We start from the raw sequence: 12,595 nt of genomic DNA, 5'->3' as shown, positions 1-12,595 counted from the left end.
CTGCCGTCCTTTTTCCCTTAAAAATAAATAGGGAGAACCCAATCTGGCACCTCAAAATGAAAAGTCAGAGGAGCCAGCTGTCATGCCTAAAGACTCCAGAGCATGCAGTCCCCTAAACTATCTTCCCCAACTCAGTTTTCCCAATCTTTCCCCACAGACAGCCACTGCTGCCTCAGATCCCATTGCAAATTCTCTCTCTACTCACGTTATCCCTCCTCCTTATAACCCTGACTCTTGGGAATTATTGTCCCACTAGCCTGTTCCCTCCCAACCTAAAGACTTCTCTCTAAAAGGACTCCAGTGTGAGGTAGAACCATGTAAAAATGGTATTCAGAATTTCCAATTTCCCTCTGTACCTGAGAGGTTAGCCCCAACCCTCTTCCCTTTGAAAGAGGTACCACAAGGTAGGGGGTTGGGGGGGGCGGGTGGTGGCATTGGCTTTGTAAATGCTCCTTAACCAGCTCAGAAGTCCAGAATTTTAAAAAGGAGCTTAAACTGCTACTAGATGACCCTTACAGAGTGGCAGACCAAATTGATCAATTCTTAGGACCTCAGTTATATACTTGAGTCGAGTTAATGTCCTCTTTTCAGGAGAAGAAAGGAGTATGACTCCTTTGGCTGCTATGGTAGTTTGGGAATGTGAACACCCTCCTGATGAAAATGTTCCTACCACAGAACAGAAATTCCCCCGCCCCAAGACCCCCGATGGGACAATAACAACGCAGATCACCAGGAAAATTTGCAGGACCTAAGGGAGATAATAATAAAAGGAATTTGGGAATCAGTACCTTAAACCCAAAATCTTTCTAAAGCATTTGATATACAACAGGAAAAAGATGAAGGGCCTATGAGATTCCTAGACAGTTTGAAGGAACAAATGAGGCAATATGCAGACCTCAATTTGGATGATCCCTTTGGGCAAGGAATGTTGAAACTCCAACTTGTCGCTAAAAATTGGCCAGACATTTCAAAAAAGTTACAAAAGATAGACAATTTGGAAGACCATCCCCTAAGTGAGTTTCTCAGGGAAGCTCAGAAAGCATACGTGAAAAGGGATGAAGAAAAACAGAAACAAAAGATAAAACTTTTGTTTTCTACCTTTCAACAGATGGCTCCAAACCCAGGTACTTCTAGACAGAGCTTCCAGGGATCCAGAATCTATAAAGGGTCCGAACCCTGGAGGACCAAGGTCCTCGTCTACCAGACCCCCTAAAGACTATAGGGAGCAAGGTAAAAGAATCTCAGAACTAAGAGGGAGGAAGGATAAGAGAGGTGCTATAGATGTGGAAGAACAGGGCACTTCAAGTGTAGATGTCCGGAACTAAAAAAGGAGAAAGAAGCCCTTCCACTCATGACTTTTGAGGAAGAATAGGGGGGTCAGGGGCTCTGTCTCTTTTATCTTGAGTCCCACCAGGAGCCCTTGATAAATTTGGAGATGGGACCTAAACATAAGCTTATCACCTTTTTCGTCAATTCAGGGGCTGCTCGCTCCTGTTTGTTTTTCCCCGTCTAATGTTATCTCCTCCTCAGAGGAACTTTTAGTCTCTGGGGTAAAAAGGGAAGGATTTAGAGCAAAAAATTTAAAAAGCACAGAAGTTAGATACCAGGATCGCTCAGCTTATATTCAGTTCTTGTTAATCCCACAAGCAGGAACTAATTTACTGGGTAGGGATTTAATGTTAAAGTTGGGCATAGGTCTACGAGTCAGCCTAAGAGGATTTCTCACCTCATTAAACCTACTCACCACTGCAAATGAAAAATATATTAATCCTAATGTCTGGTCCAAAGAAGGAGACTGAGGGAAACTCCAAGTCCCTCCTATCCACACCAAGCTAAACACCCTGGGAGAAGTAGTAAGAAGAAAGCAATACCCTATTCCCCTAGAAGGTAGTATAGGGTTAAAACCCATAATCGAAGGCCTATTTTAAGGATGGGCTTCTCAAGCCCTGTATATCCCTTATAACACCCCTATACTGCCAGTCAAGAAATCAGATGGGGCATACCAGCTAGTACAGGACCTTAGGGTAATCAACCAAATAGTCCAGACTACCCACCCCGTTGTCCCCAATCCTTATACCACTCTTAGCAAGATTCCATATAATCCTCAATGGTTCACTGTAATAGATTTGAAGAATGCTTTTTGGGCATGTCTCCTGGATGAAGATAGCTGAGATATATTTCCTTTTGAGTGGGAGGATCCCCACTCAGGGCAGAAACAACAATATCGATGAACAGTCGTACCCCAAGGGTTCACAGACTCCCCTAATATTTTTGGCCAAATTTTAGAACAGTACTAGATAAAGTTGTCATCCCAGAACAAATATGCCTTCTTCAGTACGTGGACGACATTCTTTTATCTGGTGAAGATATACAGAAAGTAACTGACTTCTCTACACATATTCTTAACCATCTGCAGTTTGAGGGGCTATGAGTATCAAAAAGAAAGCTTCAGTATGTAGAGCCTGAAGTTAAATATTTAGGCCACTTAATAAGTGCAGGCAAGTGAAAAATAGGGCTTGAACAAATTGAGGGAATTTTGTCCCTACCCTTGCCTCAAACTAAACAAGAACTCAGGAAATTTTTAGGGTTTTTTGGATATTGCCACTTATGTATTGACTCATATGCACTGCACAGTAAACTGTTATATCAAAAACTTGCCCAGGAGAGGCCTAACCATCTCCTGTGGGCTTCTGAGGAAGTTCATCAAGTTGAGAAGCTCAAGGAAAGGCTCATAACTGCCCCCATTTTAGCCTTACCCTCCTGTAGAAAAGTCATTCCACCTTTTTGTTAATGTGGACAGTGGGGTAGCTTTAGGAGTGCTGACTCAAGAACACAGAGGCTGCTGGCAGCCTGTAGTCTTCCTATCAAAAGTCTTAGACCCAGCCACTTGTGGATGGCCTCAGTGCATTCACTCCACCACAACTATGGCAAGACTAGTCAAGGAAGGCGGAAAGTTAATCTTCGGAGGAAAATTGACAGTAAGTATGCCTCAACAAGTTAGGACTATCTTAAACCAAAGAGCTGGGAGATGGCTTACTAACTTGAGAATCTTGAAGTATGACCATTCTGTTAGAAAAGGATGATTTAACATTGACCATGGATAATTCACTCAACCCAGCAGGTTTCTTATCAGGGAATCCAAATCTAAGAAGGGAACACACATGTTTAGATTTAATTGATTATCATACAAAGGTTTAACCAGACCTAGGAGAAACTCCCTTCCAGACTGGATGGCACTTATTCATAGATGGATCCTCCCGGGTGACTGAGGGAAAAAGACACAACGGGTATTCAGTGATTGATGGAGAAACTCTCATAGAAAGAGAGTCAGGAAAAATGCTCAACAGTTGGTCTGCTCAAATGTGTGAGGTGTTTGCACTCAGTCAAGCCTTAAAGTACTTACAGAACCAGGAAGGAACCATCTATAGAGATTCCAGGTATGCCTTTGGAGTGGCCCATATGTTGGTGAAAATTTGGACTGAAAATTTAGACTGATGTCTCATTAATAGTAAAGATCAAGACCTTGTTCACAAGGAGCTGATCACCCAGGTATTGAATAATCTTCAGTTGCAGGAAGAAATAACTATTGTCCATGTTCCTGGATACCAGAAAAGCCTTTCTTTTGAAAGTCGAGGAAATAACTTGGCAGATCAGGTAGGCAAGCAGGCTGCTATGTCTTCTGAAAGGCATATTTTTTACTTAACTCCCTACCTCCTTCCTCCTGTCATAATCCCCATTTTCTCTTCCACCAAAAAAAGAGCAACTAATAAAAACAGGTACTAAAGAGAATTCAGAAGGAAAGTGGATACTATCAGACCAGAGAGAAATGTCTAAACCCCTATGAGGAAAGTCTTATACCAACGATATTAGGGGACCCACTGGGAGCCCCAGGCCATGTGTGACACAGTTCTCAGAGTTTATGGTTGTTTAGGAATTTATACCCTGGCTGAACAGTTTATAGATACTTGCTTAGTATGTAAGAAAACTAGTAGACATACTATAAAAAGATTATCTCTCAGGGGAAGGAATCTGGGCTTAACGCCATTCCAAAGTATCCAAGTTGATTACACAGAAATGCCTCCAATAGGTCGTCTAAAATATTTACTAGTGATAGTAGACCACCGTACTCACTGGGTCAAAGCTATCTCCTTTTCAAATGCAACAGCCAATAATGTAGTTAAGGCCCTAATTGAAAATATGGTACCCAGGTTTGGACTAATAGAAAATATTGATTCAGACAATGGAACTCATTTCATCATACATATTATTAAAAAGCTATCCTAAACATTAGACATTAGATGGTAACACCATACTCCCTGGCACCCACCCTCATCAGGGAGAGTGGAAAGAATGAATCAGACTCTAAAGAACCACTTAACTAAATTAGTCTTAGAAACTCGACTGCCATGGACCAAGTGTCTTCTTATCATCCTGCTGAGAATTCGAACTGCACCACAGAAAGACATTGGTCTTTCTCCTTATGAGATGCTCTATGGATTACCTTATTTGCACTCCACTGCTGATATTCCTACCTTTGAAACAAAAGATCAATTCCTTAAAAATTATATACTTGGTCTATCTTCTACTTTCTCTTCTCTTAAAACTAAAGGTCTATTAGCACAGGCACTGCCCTTGGAGTTCCTGGTATATCAACATCAGGCTGGGGATCACGTCTTCATCAAAAGCTGGACACATGAGAAGCTTGAGCCAGCCTGGGAAGGTCCTTATGTACTGCTCCTAACTACTGAAATCACAGTCTGCACAGCAGTGAGAGGATGGACTCACCACACTCAAGTCAAGAAAACACCACCCCCTCCAGAGTCGTGGGCCACAATCCCAGGGGAAAACCCTAAGAAACTAAAGCTAAGAAGAATTTAACTCTCTTTCATCTATTCTATTACTCTTCCTTCTTTCCTCGCTCTATCACTGACCATCAGTTATTAACATAACCAAGTCAATTTCACTTCAAACTATTACATTTGATGCTTGCTTTGTTATACCCTGTGGGGATTGGTCAAGTCCAAGGCAGCTCTCTACTTCAGAAAAGCACCTCTGTCCCTCCTGGCTCTCCTCAGACTGGGCACTAGTGAATTGGGACCATTTAATCTGGGGAGATTTCAGTAAAGACCCCAGTGGTAACCAAGAGTCTTGCCCACCAATGTAGAGTTTTTATGCTGTAGTTGGTCCAATGTTCTGTGGACCACCAAGGAGCAAGGATAGACTGCCCCAACCAGTTTTTGTAATTTCTTAAAACCATACATTCATTTTACTAAAAGGACAGTCCCCCTCTGTCAACTAAACCAGTGCAATCCTATACAGGTTATTATTTCCAGCCCCCAAAGTTCTTCCCTTTTTCTAGCCAGTTTCCTTCTTTAAGCCAGTTTTATGGTATGGGGGCTGAGGTTTCAAGAACAGACCCTATTAGATTATTTGAAATGCATTTTTTTGATCCCCCACTGCCTGCACCTGCCTCTAAGCCTTTTTCCAAAATCTCTCACAGTGGAACCATTGTGCCTCCTCCATCTAACCACAAGGCTGAGATAGCGATGGTCGAAGTTAAAGACTTAAGGCAAACTTTGGCAATTGAGATGGGATACCAAGCTGTAAATGCCTGGTTGGAATGGATCAAATATTTCATCCACACATTAAACAAAAGCAATTGTTATGCTTATGCACACAGCAGGCCAGAGGCCCAGATTGTCCCCTTTCCACTAGGGTTGTCCTCCAGTCGACCTGGCATGGATTGCATAGTAGCTCTTTTCCAGGATTCTACAGCCTGGGGTAACAAGGCATACCAAGCTCTCTCTCTGCTATATCCCAAAGTCACACCCTAAGCATCAGCCCCCGAGGGCCATCCAGCTTCCGTCTCCCAACACTAGGTTCACTTCATGTCTCTCATGATGGAGAGGAAACTTAGCATTCCTTGGAGACCTGAAGGGATGCAGTGAGCTTAAGAATTTTCAAGAGCTTACCAATCGGTCAGCCCTTGTTCATCCCCAAGAGGATGTGTGGTGGTATTGTGGTGGACCTTTACTGGGCACTCTGCTGTATTACTGGAGTGGCACTTGTGTTTTTGTCCAATTGGCTATCCCTTTCACCCTGGCATTTCATCAACCAGGGGAAGGAAAAATAAGACATCATAAAGCAAGAGAAGTCCCTTATGGGTCTTTTGACTCTCACATCTATTTAGATGCAACTGGAGTCCCATAGGGAATACCAGATCAATTTAAAGCCTGAAATCAAATAGCTGCAGGATTTGAGTCAATATTTTGGTGGGCAACAGTTAATAAAAATGTAGATTGGATAAACTACATCTATTACAACCAACAGCAATTTATTAACTACACTAGAGATGCTGCTAAAGGAATAGTTGAATAGTTAGGGGCTATTAGCCAGATGGCTTGGGAAAATAGGATAGCCTTAGACATGGTATTAGCAGATAGAGGAGGAGTTTGCGTCATGATTAAAACTCAATGTTGCACCTTCATCTCAAACAACACTGCTCCTAGTGGAAATATAACAAAGGCATTGCAAGGTCTGACTGCTTTATCCAATGAGTTAGCTAGCAACTCAGGGGTAAATGACCCCTTTACAGGATGGCTAGAAACGTGGTTAGTAAATGGAAAGGAATAATAGCCTCAATTCTTACCTCCCTCATAGCTGTAATAGGTGTACTTATTCTTGTCGGGTGCTGTGTCATACCATACATTGGTAGGTTGGTGCAGAGGCTCAAAGAAATGGCACTTACTAAAACCTCCCTTAATTATCCTCCAGCTTATCCAGAGAAGCTTCTTTTGGAAAATCAAAGAGAACAACTAAGTCGAGACATGTTAAATAAGTTTGAAGAGAAAGATGGAAGAAAAATGCAAGAGGAGGAAGTTGTTAAATTTTAAATTTCTCTTCAAAGAATTAATATGTCAGTATGTTCAATTCTTTGCCTTCTACTTTTAAACTTAACTTCCCTTGTAAAGTAACCTTTTCTGATGACCTACTCCACCCTAACTCATTCCATAACCATTTTTCCTGCCAAACCACTCACCCTGTCACTCTCTTTAAATTAGTCAATCAGAATTAGTTTAGCCTGTGCAGTCTAACTCTAGCCAATAGGGGAACGACACAGCAGTAAGGACTATGTGCATCAGAAGTAAGAATCCCTTTCCCTCCCTTGTCCAGGTGTGTGTTCACCATTGCTCCATCTATAAGGATGCACTTCTATAAGGGTGCACCCTTCTATAGAAGTACCTTGCCTTGCTGACAATTAAAAAGAAAATTTTATATTTGAGTGCTATTTCTTTTGCGGCACTGAAACTTTATATGTATCAATTATAACTGCCCTTTTTCAAAATAAACCCCTTTCTTATCTGAGGCCAGATTACCTTTTTAGGACTAACAAATTAGTGACAAAATTAGAAATTACGGTTTAGGAGTCATGTAGCTAGAGACTCCAAGATTCTAATCCTCCTCCCCCAATGCTCCTAGGGATAACATCCCTATTATAAAACCTCAGATTGGTGCTCAAAATATTTTTCAGCCCCTGCATGTTTTTCAGGGTCTGAAATTTTTCACCAACTTATTCTCAAAAAACTCCAGTTGCAAAATATTTGTGGAGACTGATTTGAGTAATAATAAAACTCTGCTCTCCTGTTCAGTTGGCTCTGTGTGATTAAACTTTCTCTATCACAATTTCCCTGTCTTGATAAATCAGCTATATGTGGGCAGTGGGCAAAATGAACCTGTTGAGAGGTTACATCTTTATGTTTCTTTCACTTGCTCTACTCTCCCTAGAATGCAAAATTCACTAAGGCAGTAACAAATATGTCTTGTATAACATCATGCTGTAATTATTTAGCACTGCGTTTAGAAGCTGTGATACATACAGCTTTAACAAAAAGAGTGAATAACAAATAATTATTAATAGTGATTATGAGTTATCCTGCATGAAATGTAACACTCTCACAAGACTGTTTTTCTCCATTATTTCTCATGCATCTTCCTACAGTCTTACTGACTTACTGGACTTATGCTTACAACTTGAAGATGTTGGGGCTCAGAAAATGATACCCCAAAACTATGGCATTTGGCATGCTGAGCACTTTGAATGAAAATGGGAAGGCCTCAGAAACTATCTTATAATCGAGAACTTTCTGACCTCTTGTATCTCCCCACACCAGCACAGGGTGAATTTTACTTTGATATTCCCTTATCCGTCTTATGATCAAACCCTCCAAAAATAAGACAACTGCCTTCTATCCCCTCCCTGAAGTTTTATTATCTATCCCAGGAAAACAGACTAAGGAATGTAACCACACCTAGATGGACCTTGTTATAAGCTATTTCTGCCTCTAGGACTCATTCACATTTCAAAGAAAGTCATTTACAAGTTAATGTTCTGTTTTTCAGGTCTTTTTATCTTCCCTAAAGTCATTTTCTACACCTCTAAAAATTGTCACATTTCCCTAATCTCCCCTTCCCCTGCAAAGAAGGGTCTCATTGAATAATTGGGTAATCATTTTTTTTTTTTTTTGCAATTCCCTTCTGTTTATACATAACACATTTATATGCCTTTTCCTATTAATCTGCTTATTGTCAGTTAATTTTTAGTGAACCCTCAGAGGGTGGAAGGAAAACCTGCACTTCACCCCTATAAAGAATTCTTATGCCACAGAATCTTTTTTACAGGACCATCTATTTCATAGTATTATGCATCAAAAATATAATTCTAAACACCCCCAACCAATTGAATGAACTCCTCTCTTGACCAAAGGCATTCCAAGGTAAACTTGAAAAACTAGTTCAGGCCATGATGGGAAGATGAGGAGTCCAGACTGCCCCATTACACCCTCCTCTCTTTGGAATTCAGGCACAACTGACCAGCATTAATATTAAAACAGAATCTTAGTCGGGCATGTAGTTGCTCATGCCTGTAATGCCAGAACTTTGGGAGGCCCAGGTGGGTTGATCACTTGAGGTCAGGAATTTGAGACCAACCTGGCCAACATGGTGAAGCCCCATCTCTTCTAAAAATACAAAAATTAGCCAGATGTGGTGGCAGGAGCCTGTAATCCCAGCTACTAAGGCTGAGGCAGTAGAATTGGTTGAACCTGAGAGGCAGAGGTTGCCATCAGCCGAAATCACACCACTGCATTCCAGCCTGGGCCACAGAGTGAGACTCCGTCTCCAAAAAAAAAAAAAAAAGCAAACAAAAAAATCAAACATATCTTAAGACTGACCAAACAGACTCTTTATAGCAATAAGATACATCATATGACAGACAGCAGGCCCTGAAAAAAATCAAAGTATTTTACCCTGAAATATATTTCTTTGATGTATTTTAAAGTGCCCTTGCAAAGCTGTCTTACAGGAAAAAAAATCTGCATTCTGTAGATAATTCCATTCCCTTTCCATGTATTTTCCTGATCTAGGAGAGATTAACTAAGAGTCTGGAACCTTTCTAAATCTCACAAGAAACATTAAACATCTGTTCTCTCTGAAGCCTGATTCCTGGCAGCTTCATCGCATAAGAAGCAGCTTGGTCTCCATAACCCCTTATCTTAAATCTTTGAATCCACCTATGATCTGGAAGCTCCCCACTTTGAGGTGTCCCCCCTTTCCTAACCAAACCAATATATGCCTTACCTGTGTTGATTGACATCTGCCTGTAACTTCTGTCTCCCTAAAATGTAAAAGATCAAGCTGTAAGCCAACAACCTTGGGCACATATTCTCGGGACCTCCTGAGTCTGTGTCATGGACAATCACACAAAATAAACCTCTAAATTGATTAAGATCTGTGTCAGATACTGTTTTGTTTATAGTATCTAACACATATTAGGAAAATCATTGTAATTATCTACACATTTTCAGTCATATTGCCTGAATTAGTTTATTTTGCAAGAATGCAGTGGGGTAGGGATTCTTAATTTCATAGTAGAAAACTGAAGGCTACTGTTAGGCAGGAATCTAGACCCAACATGGCGGCGTTACCCAGCATAGCAGGCCTTTTGTTAAAGATTCCCTTCACCCTTGTACACACCTGCAGACTTGCATACGTCACAGGTTCTGGCTGGGCAACCACACTCTCCCATGACCTGCAGCTCACCTGCATTCCACAAGTTCGTAAACAGCAGTTTCGTTTAACAGTTTCCAGAGACCCCTTCCTCGTGACCCTTACTCAACTCCTGCCCTAGTAGGTTCAAGACCCCCAGGCCCTATTTGCACAACCAGCTTCCCTACCTCTCAGGCTATAAGAAGCCCCTACCCTCCTCCCTCAGTGCGACTTCCTCGGCCTGCACCTTTGGACTGAGGAACCATGCCTGCGAGTCCTATTAAAGGCTATTCTCACTGCCATTTGCCTTGTGTCTTCTTTCCTGGTTTGGCTCCAGCCTCAGTTTACCTTTACATTTGGTGCCGAAACCTGGGAGGAGACCCCTCCCCAGACTCCTGCTAGATCAGGCAGGCTCTCCTCTCCCTGAGCTGGGATCCCCTCCTCAAGCCTGGAGCTGTCTCACCACATTTAAGACTCAATTTGATCACTGCTGGGTAAGTTTTCCCACCGTCCTGAAGGATCCCTCCAGGAGTCCCTGTCCAAAACATGCGGCCGTGTCAGGGGCTCTCTCCAGTCAACTGTGACCTTGGCACTGGGGACTAGGAGATGTCCAACCTCCTCAGGAGCCACCGTACCCCGCACTCCGCATGGCAGTGAGAAGACGCTCCCATTGCTGCCGGACTGCCTGCCTTAGGACCATGGGAACTACCCAGTCCAAACCAAACCGAAAATCCCCTCTGAGGTGCCTCTTGGCTAATTTCCAGACTTTAAGTCTCAGCCAAGACCTAAAACAAAAGCGGCTCATTTTCTTCTGCACAGTAGCATGACTGCAGTATAAATTGGATAATCAGTCTCAGTGGCCTGCAGAAGGCACTCTAGACTTTAACATCTTCACAGATCTGATCAACTTCTGCAAGAGACTAGGCAAATGGCATGAGATACCCCATGTTCAAGCCTTTTGGGACTTGTGTTCTCGCCCAGATCTCTGTGCCCAGTGTTTGTTAGCTCAGGTCCTACTTGCAAAGTTTCTTCCTTCGAGCAAGGAGAGGGATTATTCCTCCTCTTTTTCTGAGCCTCCTGACACCCTATCCTGGCCACCCCTCTGGTCTCCCGCCCAACCTCCTCCTTACCCTAACCCACCATTATCCCCATCCTCATCAACGCCTCTCCTCCCTTCCACCCCTCCTGTGCCCTTACCAAACCCGACAGATTCTGTCTCCCCTACCTCCACCTCCTCCCATTCCTAGCCTGTCTCAGTCCATACTCAGTCCAGGACCAACCTCCTGTGTCCCTTACCAGAGGTGGCTGGCGCCGAAGGAGTAGTTCGGGTTCATGTGCCATTTTCATTGGCAGACTTGTATAAGGTTGAGGAGCATGCAGGCTCCTTTTAGGCCAATCCTACTCATTACATCAAAGAGTTCAGGTATCTATGCCAGGCATATGATCTCACCTGGCACGACCTCCATGTGGTTATGACCTCAACTCTGTCTCCTGAGGAGCAGGAAGGCATCCTAGCGGCAGCCAGGCAGCATGCTAATCAGGTTCATTTAACTGACCCTGCCATGCCAGTCAGCACTGAGGCAGTGCCCTCGGCTGAGCCTGACTGGGACTACCAGGTGGGGCCGACAGGCCGCTGCCACCAAGACATGATGGTTCAGTGCCTTCTTGCCAGCATGCAGGCAGCCTCTAACAAATCAGTCAACTTTAACAAACTAAAGGAGGTAGTCCAAGGCACAGATGAAAATCCAGCTGTTTTTCTTAACCGACTGACAGTCACTTATTCAGTACACCCACCTTGACCCTGCCTCCCCTGCAGGAGGAACCATCTTGGCCTCATATTTCATTTCTCAGTCGGCCCCTGACATCCAAAAAAAATTTTAAAAAGCGGAGGAAGGTCCTCAAACTCCCATCCAGGACTTAGTCAAACTGGCCTTCAAGGTCTCCAACTCCAGGGAGGAAGCAGCTGAGGCCCAATGACAGGCCAGGCTAAAACAGAAGGTACAACTCCAAACCCAGGCCTTGGTAGCAGCCATGAGGCCGGCCAGCTCCAGGAGCTCCCAGAAAGGAGGTACTATCTGAGCGCCATCTGGTGCCTGCTTCAAGTGCAGCAATGATGGCCACTGGGCCAGGCAGTGCCCTAACCCAAAGGAGCCAACTCGCCCCTGTCCGAACTGTCGGCAGATGGGCCACTGGAAGTCGGACTGCCCCAACCTGAGGACAGTCGCTACATCTCCACGTGATGACCCCCCTCCAGGTACTGGAGGCGCCTTCCAACTCCTCGACACCAACAAAGATTGAAGAGGCCCAGACTCGGGAACCCCTCTTACTTTCATCGAGCCCAGGGTTATGCTCCAGGTAGCGGGTAAGTCCATATCTTTCCTCATGGACACGGAGGCTACCTATTCTGTTTTGCCTTCCTTTAGTGGCCCCAGCCACCCCTCCACTGTCACGATCATGGGAATTGATGGCACTCCCTCCACCTACAGCCAGACTCCTCCTCTGTCTTGCCGCTTGGATGACTCCCTCTTCTCGCACTCATTTCTTATCATTC

This window comes from Mandrillus leucophaeus, unplaced genomic scaffold (genome assembly GCF_000951045.1).
Source record: "Mandrillus leucophaeus isolate KB7577 unplaced genomic scaffold, Mleu.le_1.0 Scaffold962, whole genome shotgun sequence".
Lineage (NCBI taxonomy): Eukaryota > Metazoa > Chordata > Mammalia > Primates > Cercopithecidae > Mandrillus > Mandrillus leucophaeus.
Note: the sequence above shows the minus strand (reverse complement) of the source record.